General features: G+C 44.7%; 1 protein-coding gene across 6 annotated transcripts in view; it reads left to right on the top strand.

Moving 5' to 3' along the window:
* The window catches only part of APBA2 (amyloid beta precursor protein binding family A member 2), a 645362-nt gene that overhangs the window by 105282 nt on the left and 513577 nt on the right, over positions 1–26503 (top strand). For 5 of the 6 annotated variants that reach the window (XM_063926237.1, XM_063926233.1, XM_063926234.1 and 2 more), the window contains one exon: positions 11058–11131. The exons of the other annotated variant lie outside the window; for it this stretch is intronic. The gene's annotated coding sequence lies outside the window, so the exon portion shown is untranslated. The remainder of the gene's footprint in view (positions 1–11057; positions 11132–26503) is intronic. 6 annotated transcript variants of the gene reach the window in all.

Here is a 26503-nt window from a genome sequence, read left to right as displayed (position 1 = left end):
TGGGGGGGGGTCATGTATCATCGTGCCGTACGTGTTGTAAATCAAGCTTCGAGGTATTGCGAAGTATACATTTGAATTCCTTCTTATCCCGTGGTACAGGTCTGTGGATGGGCTGTCAAACTTTACCGAGCTCATTTCGGCTTTCAGTTGTAACAAAATGGGGATGCACATTTTAGTTGATGATACATGAATGGGGGAAGTATGTGGTTGCTGATATCTGTGCCTGTATTCCCTATCGACTATGTGTGTCATTACCTGAGGGTTGTAGAAATGAAGAAAAGACATAATTACGGTAAATGCGGTGGTATTCTATGTCAGGGAAATGTACATCTGTTGTTGAAGTTTTGTTCGGTATCTGTTGAGAGTCGTCTTCTTTGCGCTGTATTGCTCCTTGGGCATGAGCAAATAGCTTTGTCAGTGCCATCAGATTTACAAAAATGTTGGGCTAGCGTGAGTTTAAAAATACTAGGGAAACTGGGGATCCATGGCAAAGTTCATCAAGTGTCCATATCATAGGTTGTCAAAACTTCATCTTTGGTGCTTGTCTGTTGTCTGTATAGCGTCTCGTCAACTTCCTCGTCCAAGGGGGTCTTTGTACCTTGGTGAAAAGCAGAAAAACAGGTGAAAGAAACGGACCTTATAATCGCATTTTCATCACATCATGGTTTCTATCATTGGGTCATAAATCAAATCCAGGTTAATTACAGTTTCCTCACTCCTCAAACTCATCACTCTTGTACTTTGTTTGCACCTCATTAAAGCCTGCCCGCATCTAAATATCAATCCAATAAATATAACAACACCTAAGATACATAGTAGAAACTTTCCAACATCTATTATGACTCCTTGAGCCCAGTCTCCCAAACCGGAGAACCAATTTCGCGGGTTCAACCATGACACCCAACTAGTCAGCTCATTACCTACAGCAGCAAGGGTGAGATCGTGTTTTCGGCGAAATTCCCACTTTAATTGGAGAATATCGTCCATCTTTTGGTCTATGACCTCTACCGGATCCTCGGTGCTATTTGTGATATACGTGCAACACTTTATACCGTACTGTGTTGCCAATGTAACACAATATCCGCCTGTTACTGCTGTAAGATAATTAAGAACCATCCTATGCTGAACTAGTTCTGTTTTGTAGGCTTGAAGTTTTCTTCCAGTGTATCTAAACGTGTCATCATACATTTCAGTGATATTATCTAACAAATTTGCAAGCGCAGAGATGTATCTATAATTCATCACTCCTCGAGCGGTACGAGTGAAATCTAACGCCACCAGAACCTGAATCCCGGTGGATTCATGGATTAGATCAGAGGCCGGATGCTCTAACCTTTCTGACAGGTGTCTTTTAACTCGGTGCTCGTAATGAGTGTGAGTATAAGGAGCTTGGGCACCACGGTGTATGTCTTTCATTTTGTCATGTGTTACAGTCATCACTTCAGGCAATACTTTTCCAATATAACACAATCCTTCAGAGTTTGGGGCAAGCCACTTGTACGCCTTTCTCCCGCATATGAAATATGCATCATCGGGGAGAACATATGGGACAGAGAAGGACATTACCATATTACACACCTTCCAGGTGAATTCTCCTGACCCTAATTCTTCCATCTGCTTAATGCACGTATCAGACTGTACGATATGTGCACAGTATCCTGGTGATACTTCTCCAACTCTAGTAATTCTATTTCCTAGGGTGTATCTATACCGGAAAGATTTTCCTCTACTGGCTATGTGGCGTACAAGCTCTGTATCTGTAGGCATTCTATCTGCTCTATGCGAGAAGGTCATGGTTAAGTTGCTCCATGACACTTCCCAATTTCCCGGCTTTCGGGGATTGGAGATGTTGAAACATAAGAGGGACCTATCCACATGGTATTGGTGGAGCTTCAAACTAGGAGGGCTGGAGATGTTAAACCTCCGGTCCACCGGTCTCCCACCACTTAGCTCAAGTACCTCCCCTAACGTTAAAGGAAATGGTACTAGCCCTGATTTGCTATGACCCTGAGGTACTTGAGAGCATACCCAACAATCTGTTTGGTTTAATACGTTACCCACTAAGGAGTGATAGTCACTCAATGGATGCCGGTCCATATGGATATTAAAACTGGATTGGCATTATAGTTACAGAGCCTACAGATACAGTTTTCTTTTTAACTAACAATCCTTCAAAGAAAATGTTTACAGATAACATGGTTGTTAGATCGTGCCCGGTACTCGCCTTTGCTTGGTGATTGGGTTGCTATTGGAAATTTACACCTCCGTCTCAGTCATCAGGACCTTTCTGGATCCTTTCTCGACCTCACTGGTACTCTCACCGAAACAGACTGCTCTGGTCAACATCATGGTTAACGGGAAAATCCATATCACAGTCTCTTGGGGCAAGTCCATCTTACAGGAGGAGAAAAGAAGAAATTTGTAAAGGGGGTATAAGAAAACAGTTTGAGGGGGAGAGAACTTGTTACGATAATAAGTTCTCTCGTCTTGTTGTTCTTCTTGTTCTGCTGTCCTCTCAAAGGTGCTGTCTCTCAGTCTTCCAAACGAACATTCTGGTGATGCAATATTCCCTTCCTAACCGACGATCTTTCTGTAAGGAGCAAAAATCTGGCATTACCATTGGTCCAACTGAGGGGTGACATAGCATCTTTAAACCATGGAAACATGAGTGAGAAGAGAGAGAAAACACAAAAAAAACAAAAGAGATAGAGAACAATTCATGTGCATATATACATTACATAACTCGACAATAACCATCAATAAGAAAAGAGAAACAAAACATTTTTTTAAACATTGTCAACATTAAGAAAACATTGTTAGCATTAGAAAAACATTGTCAGACTTATTAGGCTGTCATATCTATGTGTCTAATGGTCTCCTTGAGCAGTCCCTCCCCACCAGCACCTGCATTACTCCACTGTCTGTATCTGGCCAGAAATACATTGTGGCGGAGGTCATGCTGGGGTTTGGTAGACTTCTGCAAGGACCAAGTGGATATGCAATGTGTGAATTCTTACCACTACTCGTCAGAGATGGGGATAGAGAGAGAGAGAAAAAAAAACATTTTTCACAAATACATTTACAACTTTTCACCTGGTCATTCCTGTGTCTTCAGTGAATGACCTCCCACTTTGTTAACCGTTACCTCAGGCTTACCATCCGTCGTATGCTCATCTTTCTTGACTACCTATCATGGGTGTGGCTCAAAATTCCTCCTATCTGATCTCTGATTATAATGGTGTGTGTTGTAATTTTGCTCATTTCTTGGTCTAGGGGGTCTAACTTTATGTGGGTTATTACAGTTGTTGGCATAATGCCCTTCTCTTCTACAATGGTAACAGATCCTTGGCTTTCTCCAAGTGTCAGTGAACTGGGGTCTTGGCTGATTTGATGCCTCCTCAAACGCTTGGATGCTCATCACCATCAACCGCTTTCCCTGTACCTACCTGATTCCTTGGATACCATGATTATGTCGTTGTCTAGGGAGTTGATATACCTTCTGTGAATCTTTGATCATACAGTTAGATCTTTCCTAGGATCTGGGTAATCAGATATGATTGATCTCAATTCTGTCCGAGACCAGGGATGGCGCATTGCACTGTCCTTGACGGGAATGGTTCCCTGATCGCCAGTCTTCCCATTGGGGACTGCAATCACCCTGACCGGATCGAACTCAGCTACATCACCTTGTTTTGGTCTTACAATATGGGGTACATTTGTTTGTGCGTGATATAAAACATTGTACGTACCTGTGGACACGACCTCACCTGACCCTCCGTTAGGGGGTTTGATTATTGCCTTTACCGATTTGATCGTGTCCACCTGGATGTCTTGTAGGATGGCTTCTGGAAGAGGTGCCGACATTGTTCTGGGCTCACTTTCTTGTTTGTATTCCTGGGGAAAGTTTGACATGGGGTGCAACTTGCATAGGTTAATAGTTGTACATTCAACAACATTACAATAATCATTGTTACATTTATTACACTTATTCTTATGATCTATACTACAGTTGCTAAGAGCGTTTTTATTGTTCAACCTTGTGCTTTTCTCCGCAACCACAATCCTCCCTGATGCCATGTCTCTCTTCTCAAGATAAGAGTCAGAAAAGTCAATTGACTCTCTTTGTAATTCACCTCCCTGTTGCCATAACTGCAAATAATCATAATGTTTACTTCGTCTCTTTGTTGGTTCAATGAGACATATCCTCCTCCTTAAATTTTGTAACACTTTTGGGCTACAGCTGTCTATATTTGGGAACTTCTCCCCATCATGTACAGTCATTCTTTCCCATTCATCACATAAAACTTCTGTGTGACTTCCATGTTTCTCACACATTATGTACCTGGCCGATCCTACTGGACGGTCTTCTGAATCAACCCGAACCGAGGTTGATCGCCCCCTACCTGAACAACTGGCCCCCATAATCTGCAGGTGTTGCTTACTACTCCTTTGATCTTTATATCACGGTCTTCAGCGAACCCTTACAGCAAACCAAATTATTCAAAATAGGCCGGCGGTGGCGGTTTACCGAGTACCCCACTCACTCGCCCACCTCGACCAATACGACCTGATCACACCGATATGGTGCTGGCGTACTCGATACAGGGCCCTACCAAAAAACCTTCTGTTTACTGGAACATATGAGGGTTACCCGCAGGACACTTACTCTTTCCAGTAAAGGTGGGGTTGTTAGATAGTTCCTGAGTGACCAGCGAACTTCCCTTTAAAAATAAAAAATTACACAAATCACGTCAGAATGTACAAATAGCGTTTGTGACCACTTTACTCTAATGGTATTAGGTCAGATTACTAACTACTGCACACAATTACGTGCGGTACAATCGTTCAGTACATAAGCACTACCTGTTATGTACTGAGAGATCAATGGAATCGAAAATTGCGGCTGCGAATTCCTTCAGCCAGAGCTTCCAATGGCCTATATGGGTTTTAGCACCAACCCCCGGGGTTGTGCTTCTTGTACCTTTATAGCGGACCTTCTTTGTCTCCTTATGACCTCCTGGTCTTGTTCTGTACGACCTCCTGGTCTGACCTCCTGGTCTTGTATACTGGTCCGCTATACTCTAATGCTCATATTTTATTTAACCAAGGATGCCTCCTTAGCCACCGTATATGTCACTTACACGTATGTCCTACCCGATTTCTTTTTGGTTCAACCTCTAAGTTATATAAACTTATGTAATAAAAACACACTCACTCAACACATGTACACTTTCGTTTCTATATCTATTTCTGCGCAGAAATTTTCTTTAGCCCAGCTGTGTTACCAATTAGGAGCAGGATCTGTTAAACTAAATTTCAGATTTCCAAAAATAGACTTGCGTTATTTACCGCGTCGCGTTATCTACCGCTTTGCGCTAATTATCGCTTATCGTGACTTGAGCTACGTGGGCGTAACCGGACGCTACGTTGCGTAATGAACGCTGCGTGCGTCGGCCTTTGGATTGCGTACGCTAGTCTTTGTTAGAGACACGTGTACGCAAAACAAAGATCCACCGTAACACAATATACTTTTATCAATGTAAACGATCCCTGATCATCTACCGCGTACCCCACTGGCTTTGCCTTATCTCCCAGGCAAACCTGTGTGTTTGTCTTACACTTTTAACTATTACCTCTATTCTTAAACTATGAAATAACAGCAAGTCTCTTTTAGCACTTTTCTTTCAACTATAAAACTGGCAAACAGGATAGTGATATACGAAAAATGAAATACACAGATGGAAAAGAAATGCAGATATATATATGTATGCGTGCGTATATACGCAAGACAGAAGAAAAATAAACAGTTTTAAAAAAAGTTCTTACCTCCGGTTCCCGGATTCCTTCAGCACTCTTTATCTAAGCAAAGCAGACGCTTATCCCGTCAGCACTGCGAGACAACCTCCCGCCCTTTGCTGAGGGATAATGTCTGCTGATCTACCTAGTGCAGATATGTGAAGGACTGGACGGCCCCCAATTGACAATGCTAAATTCTTTTATCGTATAAACAACCCTTTATGAGGTCTAAGAACACTGTACGCTGTTTACTTAAGAAGTACCGTAAGGGTACGCTAGTTGCGTAACGATCGCTTAGCCGTAGGCGAGACGCTCAAGCGTCACGTTCGCTCACGGCCCAGAGATCACAGGCAGGCACGCTATTGGCTGTTGACTAACGTAATGATTCGCTATGGCGTAGCAGACGCTCGAGACCACGAGGAGATCACCAGCGGCGCAGACGCTCACAACGCTATACCTTGATATCTATACCTTTAACAATGAGATACACAGTATACCTTTATGTAGAGACAATGTGTAAGTGCAACCTGGTGTAACCTGATTAACTACAAAGCTGCTTGAGCGTCACCGACGCTCTGTGAACACTTAACACTATGAGAAAATACACAGATACTTGTTTAGGGTCCAAAGCCTATTATCTGTATTATGACTATTATACTTGCAAAAAGAATCACAGTACAAATGATACACTACAATATAACAGAGACTTCCTAACCAAATAACTATACAAGAAATACAATACAATACAATACTAATCAAGGGAAAATTCGAGAGAAAAGAGAAGGGAGAGAGAGAGAGAGACGGAGAGAGAGAGAGAGAGATGAAGAGAGACGGAGAGAGAGAGAGAGAGAGAGATAGGGAGAGAGATGAGAGAAATGGCTCACAGAAAGACAATGATTACGGAGAGAAACTTACGCACAAGGGTAACGATCGCAAGCGCTTCTGGACAGCCAGCTTCCCGATTATCAGCAATGAGAACCGTTTGATGAGAAGTGCCAGCTGGATGCCACAGGCCCGTCTTTTATGCTACTCACACAATGCAATCCAATAGTCCCTACAATCTCATTGTCCATTGGACGCAGGAATTCGGCTTCGCATTATAACAAAGGTCATAGGTTGATTCATACAGGTGGGCTGTGTTGTATCAGTGGCCTTGGTTATGCATCACAATGGGTGATGACCAACACATTCCTGTCTTCTGGAGAGCTATTGTTTGACGAATACAAAACAGAATCCTGTTTGGGTTTTGTTCTATATTCATGATGTCCACTTTCAGTTGAGACAATGACATCTCAGCCCTCATTCTCCTGGATACAAACCCTAATCCATTCGAAAACACAGGTGTTGGCCCTCCTCATTGAGTCTCAAAGCTCAGTGTAATTAAAGACTATTGTACTCCGTCTGCGGGAAAGATACTGATTTGGAGTACAATTGATCTTCAATTACTATTCCGGTGCTTACCTTATGCATGTAAAGTTATAAGGCCCTCCCAACATGCAAACTATTGTTTGGGGGATCTCTGAGGTCAAAGAGCCATTTGAGACCCACTGATACCTGTCTCCACTGTTCAGGTGCATGACTAAGTAAGAACAAATAATAATAAATGGACATAACTTCTTATGTCCATAACTATTCGCACGAGCGATTAATCCGCTCCAAACCAACACCGGAATATTGCTATTTAAATACTCTTCCGATGGGTACCAAACACTGCTGTATGATTCCTGTTAGACCCTTCGCACAATACAAAGAGGGATTCCTCCATTCAGGGACATTCTATATTAACCAAACTTTCAGAATCTATCAAAGGGACCATGATCTACAAACTACATTAATTGTGGAAATATGTAACGATTGGGTCGCACGCTACGACTACATACTCTTTACCGTAAATACGCATACCGATGCGAGCGGGTGCACGCATCAGCGGGTATGCGCTATCACGGGAAAGCGCACGCATGCGCAGCGCGGACCAGCGTGAGGTGCAAATATGGCAGCGTGTATAGGGATATTTTTCTGACTTTGACACATATATATATGAATCTGCGCATGTGCTCTATGCTAAAGCACTATGCTTGTGTCTGTACACAGAGATCCTTCTTGCTCAGAATCAGGTCCATAGTAGCAATGATATACCCACAGAGATTAACAAATTCTCACCACCAACTTCTGCTGATACCTGCACTCTTTAATGATGCAGCAATAACTGAGCAAATAATACAGCATACAGAAAGTCTACAAGTTCCTGTTCCTTACAGCACGGAGTACCTATGGATTTGGGAGCTTCTGCCACTATGGTGGTCATTCCGAGTTGTTCGCTCACTAGCAGTTTTTAGCAGCCGTGCAAATGCTATGCCGCCTCCCACTGGGAGTGTATTTTAGCTTAGCAGAAGTGCGAACGAAAGGATCGCAGAGCGGCGGCAATGTTTTTTTGTGCAGTTTTAGAGTAGCTCAATACCTATTCAGCGCTTGCGATGACTTCAGACTGTTCAGTTCCTGTTTTGACCTCACAAACATGCCCTGTGTTCACCCAGCCACGTCCTGGCACGCCTGCGTTTTTCCGAACACTCCCTGAAAACGGTCAGTTGACACCCAGAAACACCCACTTCATGTCAATCACTCTGCGGCCAGCAGTGCGACTGAAAAGCTTTGCTAGACCCTGTGTGAAACTACATCGTTCGCTGTAATAGTACGACGTGCGTGCGCATTGCGCCGCATGCGCAGAAGTTCCATTTTTTTGCCTCATCGCTGCACAGTGAATGAATGCAGCTAGCGATCAACTCGGAATGACCACCTATGAGCGAAGTGAAGGGGAAGGACTCTGGCCACAGATGAGAAGCTACAGTGGCTTATTTTGTGGCAAAAGGCAGAGTCACCCAAAAAAGAAGTTGTGTTTGCTTGATAGACTGAAGATGACTGCTCCATCACTCCCTATAACCAGTATCCCTGGTATTACCTGGGTTTTTTTTGTTCTCTCTCCATGTTAGCCAATGCTACAGTATTAAATGGAGAGTATTTATCCTGTTTCTGTAGAATAAGGTGTCAATGTCTTCATATAAAAAGCCAGGTCCACCTCACAGCCTTAGTAGTGGAAGTGTCGGCAGCACCATTAATGTGTTTCTAAAGGTTTAGTGCTTCTTTTTAGACCAAGCCTGGACAACCTGTGGCTCTCCAGCTGTTGTCAAACTACAAATCCCAGCATGCTCTGCCACAGTATTGTTATTAGGGAATGCTAAAACTGTGGCAGGGTGTCCTGGGACTTGTAGTTTCACAGCAGCTGGAGAGCCACAGGTTGGCCAGGTCTGCTTTAGACACACAACATTTTGTGTTCAGGCATTGAGGTTAATATGTCTCATAAGGGACACTTAACACATATTCGGAATGCTTTTGGTCTCTTCATCTGAATGTAATACTGCTATCTGTGTGATGCTTCAACTCAAACGTGATGTTAAGAAAAACATGAAGATTGTGAACAGACAACTGTATAAGAATGCTAATTTTATGTCCTTTAACAGCATGTCAGTTAGAAGTAATAAACTGACAGCAGACTAAAAGTAGTGGTTAAGAAAAATTATTATTTAAACCTGCAACAATTAAAATAGGATTCCATGAAAACAAAATTCCCCATCAACATATTTACATTAAGCATCAAATGCCCAACTTCCGTGCCTAGTAAGCCTTGGATGTATTGATGCCTTTGTTCTCCAGCCTGGAGAGCAAAGACCTATGGTTCTGCTTGTTGACTGGAAAGTGGTTTGATGTACTTTGGTACAGAATCATTTGTATTTTGACAAAGGTTGAGCTGATGTTATAATGATGAGCATCTCTTGTGACAATCCTCGAATGAAACTAGGGCTGGATTTAGGCAATATGTTTGAAATGGTGATTAGTTCTCCAACATGATAGATACTGGCCAAGCGACTTAGGTGCATAGCATAATTGGAAGCCACATTGTACATATCGATCTCGATTCAGACGTGGACGCAGTTTAGATTTGGTCGCAAATGACCAGTGGTTTCAGTTCTGTGCATGCGTGTTTGCTGCATTGTGCATGGGCCACAATAGTCCTGCAATGTCATTTGGGGGAGGTTACGGGGTAGTGGCATCTAAAATGCAGATGTGTTACGATAGTTTTGGGGGCATGTTGCTGACAGTGACTGTGTCTTTGGATGCAGTGCTTCTGTCACGGCGCCTCAGTTGTGATGTTTAGAGGTCCGATGGTGAAATCGATGTGTGACTGATGCTGTGTTTTTGGATGCAATGGGCAGATGTGAGAAGACACACGTGGGAGTCTCTTTACAAAAGACAGCCCCTAGGAGCTTGCTACTGTGTAGGCTGCTGCAGCACAGTCTATAATACAGGCCTATTCAATTCATCTGAATAAAATGCTGTCCGAATTCCGGCTTCAGATAACTGGTGGTTTTACTACAAGAGGCAGGAATTAAAGAGGGCAAAGGACACTGGAGAAATGCTATGATGGTGTTTATGCAGTGGAATTGGTCTAGCTGTATTCTTTTGCTTTTATGATGGTACAGTTCTGTACTGTGTCAGTTATATGTTTTACAGTATATATTAAATGGTGTTAGTTTTGTTTTTTTATTCCATAATATTACTTGGCTGTACTGTATATTTTGGTTGCTTGGCAACCTAAGAAATCTTAATTTGTATGAATGCAATCAAACTGCCTACTTCCTGTTATCCCAAAATAAATACGTGAGTAATCTTATAACGTGATAAACATATATTTGTTATAGGGCTAGGCTGAAAGAGTTGTATAGATACTTTATGTATTCTCTAACGATTTGGTTACATTTATCCTTTAAGACTAGGGAGAGCCAATGCTGACGATACTGTGGCATAGTATGACATCACTGGAGGAGCCGACCTATCCGCATTGACAGTAATATGGGTGAGGGAGCATTTGGACAGCAGTCAGAGGGAGAAGCTGACTTTATATTGCTGAATAGCATAGTGATAAAACTTGTACAGTGCCAGAGTACAATCCCACAACCCTACAGGGGTATATCCTGAACTGTTGTGCATTTTGAGAACTGCTAGGTTACAGGCAAAGGGGAGACGGACACAAACTACAAATGCTTGTTACAATGTGTTCGTGGAGTATAGAAATTTTCTCTTCTTGCTTAACATTGCTTAGTTTACAGTAATTTGTTGAAAAGAAATGCAGAGTTGTACATGATTACAGTTCTGTGACATGATCAGAGATTGTGCTGGCACTCATTCATATTTTCTCTCATTTACAGATCTCTGCTGGAAGTATGTGCATGAGAATGTGCTGTAAGTGGCTGATCACAGTGCTGTAACATCACATACTGAGGTAGGATCCCCATTCTTCCCACAAAAATTATGCTAGCAAGTTCAGATGTCAGTGGTTTTGGTTCTGGGGAAAGAACTAGTGAAATAGATTACTCACTGATTAACATTGCCGGTCCACAATGATATTACATGCCGCCTGCTGCCCTAATATAGTACCACCTCCTTTCAAGAATGTCAACTATGCCTTTAATGATTACTTGGCACATACAGGGCAGCTGACCGCACCATCTGAATTGGCTGATATAGAGGACAAAGGCATTGTATGAAAACAGTACAGGCTCTGTGCCATATAACAGAGATAGCTTGTTCCGATGATGATGCTACTACATCTGTAATGCAAGACAAGGGAAACAGTCTGTAATCTATTCACTAGCTGGTTTCCCTTTAAGGAATGTACTCCCCTAGTGTAAAGATTATAATACATTTACCACAGTCTGGGCACAAGGACATTTTGGAATTGTAGTTTCCAACCCATTGCCAAAAATAATGAGGCTCACAATTACAGCAGAGGTGTAATGTGATCAGAGCTTTCAGCTGAGCATCACACCTGTCAGGACAGACAAATAGCATCATTTTTGTTCTCAAATCAAAGCTTGTAATTTGCGCTGACTTCTGGCCCTTGTTCCATGTAATCTAATTTGTCAATGTCATTGATAATTGCTATAAATATCCAGCATACTACATCTTGCGGGGCTGTACTTTAAACAAAACATTTTCTGAAAATGCTGCTACACAGACCATCATGTACATGAAGGGAGTTCTAAAACTGTGCTCTAAGTTCTTCGATATGACTGTTTTATTTGCCTTTAACTACTTCATAAATTGATCTATCTGTGGTTAGAACCCATTCCCCCCCCCCCCCCCAAAAAAAGCACATGTTCATGAGAGTATCTGTTTAAATGGTTCATGATACTTGATGACCAAGGCTATTTTTTCAGTGTTTCAGGTGGTCCTATGGCATCAGGAATAACTTTACCTGTATTCATTGAAATATGTGATAATGCTTCACATCGGTTAACTCTTCATTTAGCATGCACCTGTCATTATGCACTGCACAACTTTATCAGGGCTGTCCTACTAGGTGGTGGTTGTGCTCACTACTGGCAGAAGGGCTAAGTTTGTCTACCCAGCAAGTACGTGCATGCCTGGCTGTCCAGCTGAAGGTTAGCCACCTTATGCAATAGCAGACTATCTCATTGACATCTTGGGATTGAGGTCCCTCTACCAGTTCCTCTGAGAGCAGCAGCGGAGGGACGTTTTTCTTCCCTGCAGCTGCTAACAATGTTTATCTGACTGGTCGCATCCTGTACGACCAGGTCAGATAAAGCACTGCCTGGTGTGGTCGCATCTGATGCAGTAATACCAGGCAAGTGGTTAAGGGGCATATTTATCAGTATTATTTTCAGTAAAATAATGTGAAAACCCTTTTCATATTATTTTAGTATCTTCAAAATGTATAAAAGGGCTTTTGGAGGAGAATTTGCAAAATTCTCCTCCAAGCCCTTAAATTCACATTTTTTAAGTAAGCAAATCATATTTCCCATTATTGTAAATTTTCTCCAATTAAAGTGTAAAAAAATTAGCAAAGAGAGCCCTGTGATAATAATGCCATCTTCAGATGGTGTTATTTGGGCTTCCCTCCCATTTCCCTTACTCCAATTTTGTTCTGACAGCCAGAGCAGAGCTCAGAGCCCAGCGTCAGTAATCAGCTTTGTATGTCTAAATAGACCACAGGCTGATCACTGAAGAAAATAAAAAGTTAAAAAAGAAAATAATAAAATAAAACTTACAGGCACGCTTCTGCAGCCAAGGAGTATGGCTCCTACTCTCTGTGACCCTGGTCAGCTGATGCTGAGAAACTCCCGGGGCAGCATCTCAGTTTACAGCACTGATCAGCTGACTGGGGTACAGAGAGAAGGGCAATGATCCCCTAGTTGCAGGAAAGTGTTATCTTGGTGGGGGAGTGTAGCTGGTGGCATGCGCAGTCACACTCTCAGGGTATTTTTTGATAAAAATACCCTGAAAAGTGCGGCGAGAGAATTCGCAGGGACAGAGCTTTCTTGCATGCCCTGTCCCTACATACAATATTTGATATTTTATATTTGTATTTAAATATCGCAATATGGCTGCGGTTTATGATAAATATCCCCCTATGTCTAGTGTGGAAGGGTGCTTCTATCACTCATTGGACACAAGCTCCTGTTCTTATAAACGTGGTCTAGGTGCAGCATGATATCAGTGATTTTACTTGCTCTTTCACTGCTTGCTCTCCACAGGGGAAAGATGTTGAAATTGTATGGCAGGAAAATTGTCTCTATACCTCACGCTGAGAGCAGTATGGAACATGTTGGTGTACTGTCGTGTCATTATTGTCGCTAGGGCGCACAGTTAGGGAACAGCACTGTGGTTGGGAAAGCACCTGCCCCCTTACCCCACTCTCCTCGCTAAGCTGCTGACCTAATCGCCCCGCTGTCAGTCATGTTCAGACATGTTCTGCTGGCCAGGGCCCTTTCTGATCTCCTCCCTGCTACTCCACTGGGGGGCGTTTTACTGCTCCTATTGTGATGCCAGTACCAGGAGCCACCGCAGCAGGTAAATCAAATGTGCCTCCAACCGCCAAGCCGTACACCCTCATAATTTATTGCTCCCAGTTAACTTCTCCATAGAAGTCTATGGGGAAGGCAACAAGCACCTATAATAAGAGTATGGAACAATGTCTGATTTCTTTGGCTATAACACCTTGTTTTTTTTTTTTTTTTAAATAAGGTTTATTGGGTTTTGTAATAAGAAAAACAGATGCATAAACAGTAAATAATACATATGGATCAATACAGAAGATGCATAAAACTGAGGTATCAGTAAGATATAGCCAGAGCATGGCCCATAGTGATCCTATACATCAAACATCAAAGAGAAAATATTGAGACAGCAATACAGATATAGAGAGAACGAATCAAGGAAAGAGAGAAGAAGCAAGAACAAGAAAGAGTGGGGGGAGGGGGAGCGAGAACGTCAGCCAGTCAAGGTTGGTCACAACCATGAGTACTATCATCTCCATAAGTAGCGGATCAGATGGTTGCCAATGGTGGTTCAGCATTAAAGTGCATTGTCCATGGCGTCCAAGTACGTATAAAGGTGACTGAAGTGTCATGAAGGGCAGCAGTGATGCGTTCCAGTTTGTATGTGGTCCATATAGCATTGATAGTAGCAGGACGAGTAGGGGAAGAGGAGGATTTCCAATTCGCCGCTATTTGGCATTTGGCCGTATTCAAAATGTGCTTAATTAGTCTTAGTTGATGGTTCGAAGTATCTGGGATAGGGCGCAAAAGTAGAGAGTAAAATGGTGAACTCGGAACAACCACACTGGTGATTTCCAGAATTAGTTTATGAATCTGACGCCAATAGCGGCGGACGATCCCACAGGACCACCAAACATGCAGCATGGTTCCCCTCTGCCCACAAAGTCTCCAACATCTATCAGAGCAGGAAGGGTAGATAGCGTGAAGTCTAGACGGTACTAGGTACCATCGGTAATAGATTTTATAAGAGTTTTCCTTGATACGAACTGACAAGGAGCTCTTAACAATTTCCTGTCTGATGTCAGCCCACTCCTCGACAGTTAACGTTTCCCCTATATCTCGTTCCCACGCCAATTCATGGGCCTCTTTCGCAGGGGTATTGTGTGAGAGCAAGATTTGGTAAATAGTGGATAATAAACCCTTGGTAGAGCGTTGACCACAACATAATGATTCAAATGCAGTTTTGATTGGGGGACGAGCAGTTTTACAAAGAGTAGTATAGAAGTGGCGGATTTGTAGAAATTGATAGAAAGTTGAATGGGGAAGGGAGAAGCGGGATTGTAGGTCCGTAAACAAGGGAAATGAAGAAAGAGGGGCCAGATCAAACAAGAAAAGGACGTTATGCGAAGTCCAATATTTAAACGCAAGATGGTTAGTACCTGGAGGGAAGTCAACATTGTCCCAAAGAGGAGTCAGAAACGGAGTATAGGAACGAAGATGGTAACAGCGGGTGCACTGATCCCAGATCGATAATGTGAAATGCATCGTCGGCAATAAGAGAGACGAGGCAGGGCGGGAGCGAGGCGCGCACCATAACAAGGTTGAGGGTGAATACATATTCATTACATTAGCTTCCAAAAGCGTCCACAGTCTCTGTTCAGGAGGCGAGTGCCAGAGGACACAGGAGGCTAAGTGTGTAGCTCGGTAATAATTAATCAGATCCGGCATACTACGGCCCCCTGAGGTACGATGTTGTTGGAGTAATCGTATCTTGACTCTGGGTTTCTTTCCAGCCCAGATGAAGATGGACAAATCCCTTTGAAGATTCTTCAATATTTTAGTCGGTATGTGGATCGGGAGGGTCTGCCAAAGATATAGTAAACGCGGAAGTATGTTCATTTTGGTAGCAGCAATACGCCCAAACCAAGAGATAAAGAGTTTGTTCCATCCAACCAGATCAGTACGTATAGATGCAAAGAGACGTGGAAAATTGGCTGCATATAATGACGCGTGAGATTTAGTTAAGTATATACCGAGGTACTTGAGTTTAGAGTGTTGCCATTTAAACGGGTAAGAAGACTGTAGGAGGCGTAAATCCCGGGGAGACACGTGTATATCTAAGATCTCCGTTTTATCAGCGTTAAGTTTGTAGTTAGACAGAAGACTATAAGTTTGAATCTCCTCAAACAGATATCGTAGAGATATAAGTGGGTCAGTTAAAGTTAAAATGACGTCGTCAGCATACAGCGCTATCTTAAATTCATGGTTTCCAACTGCAATGCCCGAGATTTTAGTATTTAGTCTGATTTTGGCCGCCAGAGGCTCCATCACCAGAGCGAAAAGCAGTGGGGAAAGTGGGCAGCCCTGTCGGGTGCCGTTTCTAATAGAGAGAGATGGTGAGGAGAGACCATTGACGAGGATGGAGGCAGAAGGGTTGTGATAAAGTGAAGTAACGGCATTATAAAAAGCACCGTGCAGGCCTATATTTCTCAAGGTTTGTTGAATAAAGGACCATGCTACTCTATCAAAGGCCTTTTCCGCATCCAAAGCCACCACCAGGGTCGGAAGCGACTTCCGTTGGGAGAGATGGATAAGATTAATAAGTCGGCGAGTGTATAACACCTTGTTATATAGTAAACAGTACTGCACAATGGAATATGTTAGCGCTATATAAATGAATGTTAATAATAATGCTAATAGTGGTAGAGCCTTACACCAGCGTTTTGCCTCCACACCATTCTTAAATAGATTCCTTATAATTATATTAAAAAGTTTAATACAACACAAAATAGACTGGCAGCTTATAAGTGTATTTATTAAAACAGTCTAATGAGAATAATACAATACAGCCATGTGGAAGTATTTCTCTCAGACTTTGTGTACCGTTTCTGGTTCAGTGTTGTTCTCATTTGATAGTGTAATACACAATGCCATTGTTTCTTTGTATAATAAAAAGTGACAGAATACATCTTGAAAGAATAACAAGAGAATATAATAAAACAACTTCTCTGGAAAGATATGTTTATTTTGATATTTAACAAATCACATATTGTATAAACTACTAGCTGCGCAGATACTGTTCTGTTTCCAATTCTTTAGCCTTTTATTTTGATTTACAAAGAAAAACTGATGGTGATAAAGTGGATTAAGAGCTTATTTTCTTGCAATGTTTTCTTTGCCACATCTGTGCTGTGTTGTTTCTTTAGGGAAGATATGTTTTTCCTTACCCAAGCTGCCTAAGTTATACGCAGACAGATATTACTCTCAGCAATGAATGTGTCTTATAGTACTACAATAGAGTGCTGATTATGTATAGTTCAATGGAAGATTCACATGCCACCTTAATGTCACTACTTCACTCAACATTGTCGTTAAATGTAGCCTTGATTTCCTCCCCCCCACACACACATTTTGTGGCTAATTCAGTAAGGATAGCATATTCTGTTAATCAGCAGAATTTTCTATCCTTTTCCTAGCATGCTGGGGGCCGCCCATCGCCGGGCAATGGCGCCCAGCATGCTGACCGGAGCCTCCCCCCCCCCCCCCCCCCTCAACAAGCAGAAATTGTGAGTGATCGCAATTTCTGCTTGTTAGCAGAAATACTGGAAGCCTCCTGCCGGCGCCTTCTCCCTGATCACAGCGGCAGCGCGTGACAACACGCAGCCGCCGTGATCACGCCCACGACATGCCCCTGGTCAGATGACTCTGCCCCCGTTCCCGCCGCACCGCCCCCGCAATGCTCCGTCTCCTCCCTGGAAATTAAGGGTTGCCTAACCCCCCCCCCCCCCCGCCCCGCGACCGCCTCTGCCTGATTGACAGGAAGAGGTGATCACATTTTCTGTGGCCCCCCACAGAAAGTGCGGGCGCATGTGCAGGACGGGCGATGCGAATGTCACCGCGGGGCAATCGTAAAAAATTGGGTTGGGTCGCGATTTGCGGTCCAACCTGAATTAGCCCGTTTGTCCATTAAAATTGGGTTAGCCAATACAGCATAATCTAAAACCATCCAGCACTGAATTATTACTTTAATTTATCTGCTTAAAGGAAATTTGCACTAAAAATTATCCTGGGTGAAAAATATATACATCCATTGGCCTGATTCACACTTACACGCAATGCTGATTTTCACGTAGTTGAGTTCTGTTCTGCTATTACGCGTGGCGCATGCAGAGTGTACACACAAATACGCTGAGGTTGAGATTAACAAAATCAGAAATGAATGAAAACAAAGGGCTAGAGCAGCACTATTAGACAGATAGTAACCATGGAAGTCTCAACAGCAGTGTAGGCCCCTGGGCAAAGCAATGGCCTGGGAACCCTACCCATCTTCCAGCGGTAGGGGTGGGGGGTGCTATCAGCAGCAGCTTCGATGTCCAGTGGGTGGTAGGGGGTGATCTTCTGGTCAGCATATAGGACCTGGAGCAGTAATTTCTGCTAATTACTCCTTTACTGCACAGATGGTGATAGATGGGACGGGAGAGAGAACACTAAACTGTAGAAGGGGGCATTGGACTGAATGAAGAGGCCCTGGTACATGACTTCCAGGATGGTAAGGGGTGTTTAATACGCAGGGGAGGGGTGGATTGTGGAATAGGCTTAATAGTCATCATTTTCTATTTGCTTGACTGCAGATATCTCCAGTTCCTGGAAATAGATTTCTTAGCCTTTAATGGTAAAAAACACTAGAGAGTCCCACCTTTCAGGAGGTACTGGAGACTTGGGGATCAGATTTCAGGAGCCAGAGCAATCCACCAATGAAAATATAAAACTACGTATTAGACGTGTGGAGCTGGAGCTGGGGCAAGCTGCTGGAAGTCTGATATCTCTGGTTCTGGGCATAGTGGAGACAAGCGGAAAGGGGAGAGTCCCAGCTTTTGGAGTATACCATCAGAAAAACTCTAAGTCAGACAAAACCTGAGATACAGTATCTGGCTGGGAAAAGCAATTAACAGGCTCAGGTGGGGACCACTGCTTTGAAGTCGGATATCTCCAGTTTCCCAGGGCCGATTTTCAAAAATCTGGTACCCCTGGAAAAAGGGGGCCCTAGGGCCCTTGGCTAACTGACCATTAAGTTCCATATGAAAAGACTGCCCTAACAGTAACTCCAGAAATATAATCTTAATTTCAAAAAAATTAAATTAAATCTATATTATCAGGGCTGTAACTAGGTGTGTGTGGAGTGTGCCACCACACATAGCGCTGCAGGGTAGGGGGCGCTGTTGGCAGCACTTGTCAATTATCTGTTTTAATTACTTTCACTTGCAGCTTCCCCCCTTTTTGAAGCCCAGCATCTCATTATCACCGCTGTCTCCTACCCCCGCCTGCCGTCACTGATACTTATACAACATTCATGAACTTAACCTGATAGCTCTTTGTTATTCAGTCACATTTATTACATTTCAAGATGCTGACATACCCAGGATTCGAACCCATTGCCTATGGCAGGCATGTCCAAAGTCCAGCTCGGGGGCCAGTTGCAGCCCGTGCTCACATTTCCACCGGCCCGCAGCCTCTGTGCAGCCCTCAGCTGTCAGACACACTGCCTTTGCAGACTGCTGCACCCCGCCGCACTGACACTCCCCGCTCGTTGCTGTCAGCCGCGCTACATGGTACTGACAGCTATCTTCCCCTCCTCTGCGTGCAGACTATAGGCTGGTCTGCTGATGATCTGGTGAGACAGGAGGGCTGGGGTTGCCTCTCCCGCCGACACAAACCCAGCTCTTCTGTCTGTATGAATCTATGAAAGGAGACACCAGGGAGGATCATCACGATGGCCATCTTTACTGCAGCTCTGCAGCAGTGTGCGGTGATCAGCAGTCTCAATAAGTTCAGTGCTTCACCCCCTTATAGGTTTTCTGGGCTAAAGTATTTTCAATTTTCAGTAGTTCTCCAATGTGTATTTGGCAGCACTGCTGGGGGCATATAATGTGTATCTGGCAGCACTGCTGGGGGCATATAATGTGTATCTGGTACTGGGGGCATTTGTCTATCTGGCAGCACCGGGGGCATTTGTGTATCTGGCAGCACTGGAGGCATTTGTGTATCTGGCAGCACTGCTGGGTGCATTTGGTTGGCCCCCACACATTTTCACCTCACCAAGGCCCTCATTCCGAGTTGTTCGCTCGCTAGCTGCTTTTAGCAGCATTGCACATGCTAGGCCGCCGTCCTCTGGGAGTGTATCTTAGCTTAGCAGAATAGTGAACGAAAAATTAGCAAAACTGCTACTAAATAATTCATAGCAGTTTCTGAGTAGCTCCAGACCTTCTCACAGATTGCGATCAGCTCAGTCCGTTTAGTTCCTGGTTTGACGTCACAAACACGCCCTGCGTTCGGCCAGCCACTCCCCCGTTTCTCCAGACACTCCTGCGTTTTTCCCTGACACGCGTGCATTTTTTTGCAAACGCCGGGAAAACGCTGAGTTGCCGCCCAGAAACGCCCCTTTCCTGTCAATAATTTACCGAACAGCAGTGCAACTGAAAAGTCCGCAGGATCCACAGCAAAACTGCTAAGTTTTGTGTTTAATAACTAAGCGCATGCGCCCTGCGTGCCTTGCGCATGCGCAATTTGCGACAAATTGCAGCATAGTGAAAATCGGCAACGAGCGAACAACTCGGAATGACCCCCCCAAATCTGTCCCTCTTTGCAAATAGTTTGGACACCCCTGGCCTATGGCATTGCAGTCAGACACTCTATTCATTGAGTTATCTACCCTTGCATAGAAAGCTGCAGAAATCTAAGCTTAAGAATTCTAACTATTTGAAGCTTACCTTTTGCTTTGTGAAAAAATGGGTGTGTGACTGGAATGAAACAGGTTATAGGTTTGAATCCTGGGTATGGCAGTATATTGAAATGTGTTATTTAATAAAGTGTATTGTAACTGAATAACAACGAGCTATCAAGTTATGTGCATGGATGTGTCCAAATCCATTTTCTTGCAGATATATATATATATATATATATATATATATATACTGTTGTGGGGGTGTCCGGCACTCACTGCAGACTGTTGGCAGACCCGGGTGCCATCTGCAAATAGTATTAATACAGGTAAAAGAATACTTGTATTGTGCAAAAAATGATCACATAAGGCCAATGTTTTGGGGCCCGTAGCCCCTTTGTCAAGGCCCCGAAACGTTTGCCTTATGTGATCATTTTTTGCACAATACAAGTATTCTTTTTACTAAATCCCAGAGTGCCGCTGTCTCTCTGTTTACCTGTATATATATATATATATATATATATATATATCGCTCTCTCTCTCTCTCTCTCTCTCTCTATATATATATATATATATATATATATATATCTGTATCTATCTTATGGGCTTTCTCAGGGATAAATTTTGTCATGCCCCTTCTCCATGAGGCATGCACCATCATTTTTGCATCTTTTTGCCGGAAAAAAATCATCTTAGTCGCATTCTAACATCCTTAGGATGCATGAGAAGACTGTGCTGGTTTATTTGACATGCAACACTTGTATATCTCTGTGTGACCATGTCTGAAATTTAATTTATACAAAGTGCTATGATGCAGCTTTACTGTGCCTTTTTTCCATGGCAAGTTCTGCTGTGCTAAGTATACAGACTGAGACGTATATTTATTAAGCCTTGGGGGGTCATTCCGAGTTGTTCGCTAGCTGCATTTGTTCACTGTACAGCGATGAGGCAAAAAAAGGCACATCTGCGCATGCGGCGCAATGCGCACACGCGGCGTACTATTACAACGAACAATGTAGTTTTACACAGGATCTAGCGATGCTTTTCAGTCGCACAGGCAGCCGCAGTGTGATTAACAGGAAGAGGGCGTTTCTGGGTTTCAACTGACCGTTTTCAGGGAGTGTTTGGAAAAACGCAGGCGTGCCAGGAAAAACGCAGGCATGGCTTGGTGAATGCTTGGCGTGTTTGTGACGTCAAATCAGGAACTGAATGGTCTGAAGTGATCGCAAGCGCTGAGTAGGTTTGAAGCTACTCAGAAACTGCACAAAATTATTTTGTAGCCGCTCTGCGATCCCTTCGTTCGCACTTCTGCTAAGCTAAAATACACTCCCAGTGGGCGGCGGCATAGCGTTTGCACGGCTGCTAAAAACTGCTAGCGAGCGATCAACTCGGAACGACCCCCTTGGACGGAGATAAAGTAGATGAGAGATAAAGCAACAACCAATCGGCTCCAGCGGCGGCTTCTATCTTTGGTGGGCAGGTGGGCTGCCACCGCCTGTGTAGTAGAGAGAGGTCGGAGCCGCCGTTCCCGTCCAGCCGGGCCCTGGTGCCTGAGTAATGGATCTGGCAGGCGCCGGGACCTGCGCATGCGCACAAGCTGTGGTTTGTGTGCACATGCGCATACCCCCGGTTTCAGCTGCAGCCCATAGAAGCTGGGTAGGGCTGATGATGAGGCAGGGAGTGTCTTCCAACAGGAAGCAAGCTCTCTGCTTATCGCAGCCTGGTCTGGCAGTCCCGGAGGGAACATACACCGCCCAATGGGACTGCTTATCCTACGGGTAACTGGCAGGTAGGACTTCCAATAGGAAGTCACTGCCAGTCACAGTGAAGCCAGTGCAGTCATGGACTGCATCTGGCTTCTCTGATCCTGGCGGACATTACCTGGGGGGGCTGCATTCCTGCAGCCCATAGGCAAAATCCACCACTGATCAGCTCCTGTCATTTTTCAAACATAGCCTGTAACATGGCAGTTAGGAGCTGATTGGCTGGTACCTTATCTCTGTCCACTCTATCTCCGTCCAAGGCTTAGTAAATAGACCCCATTGTCACACACAGATTTACAAGTGTTGCATATGAAATTAAGTAGCACAGTCTCGTGGAGCGTCCAATTTGCATTGCATTGTGAGTAAGACACATTTTTGGAATAAAATGCAATAAAGATGCCCGGTGTTAGCACAATACGCGGGAAACTGGTGGTTCCCTCATGCCAGACGTCTTGCGTCACATTGTGTATTGAGGCTAGTTGTATGAAGACACATCTCTACAGTACTGTATGTCTCAGCGGCTATGTGAGCCAATAAAGAAAAAAATAACAAGAACATCATGGTCTTCACATATAACCATAAAATACATGGTGGTACATTATACAAACTGTTGGCAAGAATATTACACCGAAAACATTTAAAATTTGTGTAAAAATTCACCCTACAGTACATTTATACACACTGCGCTGATAGATTACATAATTGTTCCCTAAACAGCACTATGCTCTTTCCTACATCCACCTTAACCTGCTGCTTTGGCAGATAAGCTCAGCATCATTACTGCAATATATCTGACAAATGTTATACATTTCTATAAATGCTCCATACTCTGTGTTACTCTAACATCAGTTGAGGAAACTCCAACTTAAATGAGAACACATTGCACATTTTAATGCTTGTCAACCTATATGTACCTTCTAATTGTTCTTGCAGTGGTGGAACTAAATCAATTAATGAATCTGCCGCTTCACAATTTTTTAGATTAATTCTTGGAGCAGTTCAGGCTTTGCATTGTTTAATATTTTAATTGACTAATCAATCTTTACAGCAGTGTATCCTGCGTTAGTGTGCTGATAAGAGGGGTTATAAAGGATTTTCTCTTTTTCTTCGCAGCAGCTATCACCCAATTATAGCAGTTAAGGCCCATACACACTAAAAGAGTTTCCGCCGACGCCGATATTGGCGGCAGTGGGGACCTGGCAGGGTGCGGGCATCGGCAAGTGCATACACACTTGCCGATGCTAGCGGGGAATGGAGGGTTGGTGGTGGTGGTGGTGGTGGGGCGGCGGGGGGTAACGATGCCCATGCTACATCTGCAGCATGGCTGTCGTTAACGAGGACCTCCCTCGTCTGTACATGTTCAGACGAGGGAGGGGGTTGTTATTCATGTGCAGGAGCGCGCATCGTTAACAACATTGAGTGTACACAATAGACGAGATTGTAAAAGACCTTGCTCAGATTGGCCCTTCTAAGCGATATCTTTAACTTTCTTGTCTTGTGTGTATGGGGCTTTCCCAGTGGTGCAAGTAGAAAAAATGTCTTATAAGTACTGTGTGCGGGTGTGGCCAAATGCCACATGGGGCGTGGCCAATGAAAATGGGGGCATGATACACATATGGGGGGCCAGATACACATATGTCCCCAATAGTGCCTGATACACATGCCCCCATAGTGCCAGATATGCCCCCACCATACCAGATATGCTCCTACAGTGCCAGATGCACAAATACCCCACGGTGCCAGATGCACAAATGCCCCCAGTAGTGCCATATATACCCCCACAGTGCCAGATACACATTGCCCCAGAGTGTCAAATACACAGTGCCCCAGAGTGTCAGATACACATTACCCCAGAGTGCCAGATATGCCCCCACTGCGCCAGATGCACATATGCCCCCACAGTGCCAGATACACATATGCCCTCAAAGTGCCAGATATGCCCCTACTGTAAGGGCACTAAGGATTTGGAACTCCCTGCCGGAGAAGGTAATAATGGCAGACTCTGTAAATGCATTTAAAAATGGATTGGACAGTTTTCTAGCTGTAAACGGCATCCTAGTCTATAGCATTTAACATATTGACATTATGTATATGGGAGTGATACGAAATATAGTTGTCAATAGGTACAAAACCATTATTTTGGTTGGTGCATTATAATGTGCACTGCTTAATACGGATACAGGTTGAACTCGATGGGCATTTTGCATTTTTTCAACCTCACTAACTATGTAACTATGCCAGATACACATGCCCCCAGAGTGCCATATATGTCCCTTCAGTGCCAGATATGCCCCCACAGTGCCAGATATGTCCCCACAGTGCCAGATACACATGCCTCCACAGTGCCAGATACACATGCCCCCACAGTGCCAGATACACATGCCCCCACAGTGCCAGATACACATGCCCCCACAGTGCCAGATATGCCCCCAGAGTGCCAGATATGCCCCTTCAGTACCAGATATGCCCATTCAGTGCCAGATATGCCCCACAGTGCCAGATATGCCCCACAGTGCCAGATATGCCCCCACAGTGCCAGATGCACATGCCCCCAGAGTGCCAGATATGCCACAGCAGTGCAACTCAGCATTGTTACTGCGGCCTGGGGCTGGCACGGTCTTCTGCTGCTGGCTTGCTGCTGGGGATAGGAGAGCGCAGCATGCGCTCCTCCTGCGGCGGCATCATCCTGTATATTCGAACTGGCGCCAGTCCGTGAGCCAATCAGGGCTCGCGGTCCGGCAGTGACGGCTCCTGTTTGGCTGACAGTCCACGAACTCTGATGGGCTCACGAACCGGCGTTTCAGTGCACGCCACTGCCGTCGGACTCGGGCAAGCAGGAGAGGTGCACCGTGCAGGAGAGGAGAAGCGCATGCTGCGTTCTCCTCTCTCCAACACCCGGTGTCTGCAAGGTGGCGGCCCGGTGATACGGCCTTACCTCCACACTTGCAGCACTGGGCTTTACTGTAAAAACCATTAAGTAAAACTCACCAATAAATTAATGGTGTTATTGGTAAATTTATATTAGGTTTTAGGTCTCAACATTTTAACCAAAGATATGTATTAATATAATGCTATATACTACTAGCTGAAGTACCAGGCATTGCTAGGGGATTCTACAAGATTTGGTGGCAACCCTCCAGGAGGCTTTTCCCCTCACCCGGATTCTGGGATTCTCCCGGAATAAGGGGACCCTGGGAGTGGACCGCAGGTGCAGCACGCGGCCAGCAACACACAGACCTGTCAGTCTTAGCCAGTGGTGGAAGTAGAAAAAAAGTCTTAGTGGTACTGTGTGCGCATGCCAAAAACTGGGTGTGGCCACATGCCACATGGGGTGTGGCCAATGAAAATGGGGGCGTGATAGACATATGACCAAAATAGTGCAGTGCCAGATACACATATGCGCCCAATAGTGCCAGATATGCCCGCACAGTGCCAGGTACACATATGCCCCTACAGTGCCATATATGCCCGCACAGTGCCAGATATACATATGCCCCCACAGTGCCAGATATGCCCCCACAGTGCTAGATATGCCACCACGTTGCCACATACACATATGCCCCTAATAGTGCCAGATATGCCCACACACTGTCAGATACACATACAATATGGCCCCACTGTGCCATATATGCCCCCATGGTGCTAGATATTCCCCCACAGTGTCAGATATGCCCAAACAGTGCCAGATATGCCCCCCACAGTGCTAGATATGCCCCCACAGTGCTAGATATGCCCCAACGTTGCCAGATACAAATGCCCCCACAGTGCTAGATACACATATTCCTCCACAGTGTTAGATATGCCCCCACTTTGCCAGATACACATGCCCACATAGAGCCAGATATGCCCCCAAGCAGTGCAACTCATCGTTGCCGCTGCTGCCTGGGGCCGGCACTAGCTGCTGCTGCTGCTGCTGCTGTTGGAGAGAGGAGAGCACAGCACGCGCCTCCCCTGCCCCTCTCCTGCCCTCAGTCCGGTCTCCTCCCACGGCGGCATCCAGTATTTCAGATCTAGCGCCAGTCCGTGAGCCAACCAGAGCTCGCGGTCTGGCAGCGGCGGCTCCTGATTGGCTACCGGTCCGCGAGCTCTGATTTGCTCACAAACCGGCGTTTGTGTATTACATGCTGCCGCTGTCCTCAAATGGAGAGAAGCCGCCGGTCATCAGACTGACTGACGGCAGGCAGGAGAGGGGCAGGAGAGGAGTGGCGCATGCTGCGTTCTCCTCTCTCCGACACGGTGCATGCAAGGTGGCAGCCCGGTGGTAGTGCGTACAGGCTGGGAATTTCCTACCATTACGCCATACCGCCCCGTACCACCATACTTGCAGCACTGGTCTTAGCGCAGAGAGCTCCAACTTCACCTCCAGCCCACAA

This window comes from Pseudophryne corroboree, chromosome 6 (genome assembly GCF_028390025.1).
Source record: "Pseudophryne corroboree isolate aPseCor3 chromosome 6, aPseCor3.hap2, whole genome shotgun sequence".
NCBI lineage: Eukaryota > Metazoa > Chordata > Amphibia > Anura > Myobatrachidae > Pseudophryne > Pseudophryne corroboree.
This window is presented reverse-complemented; position numbering and strand designations above follow the sequence as displayed.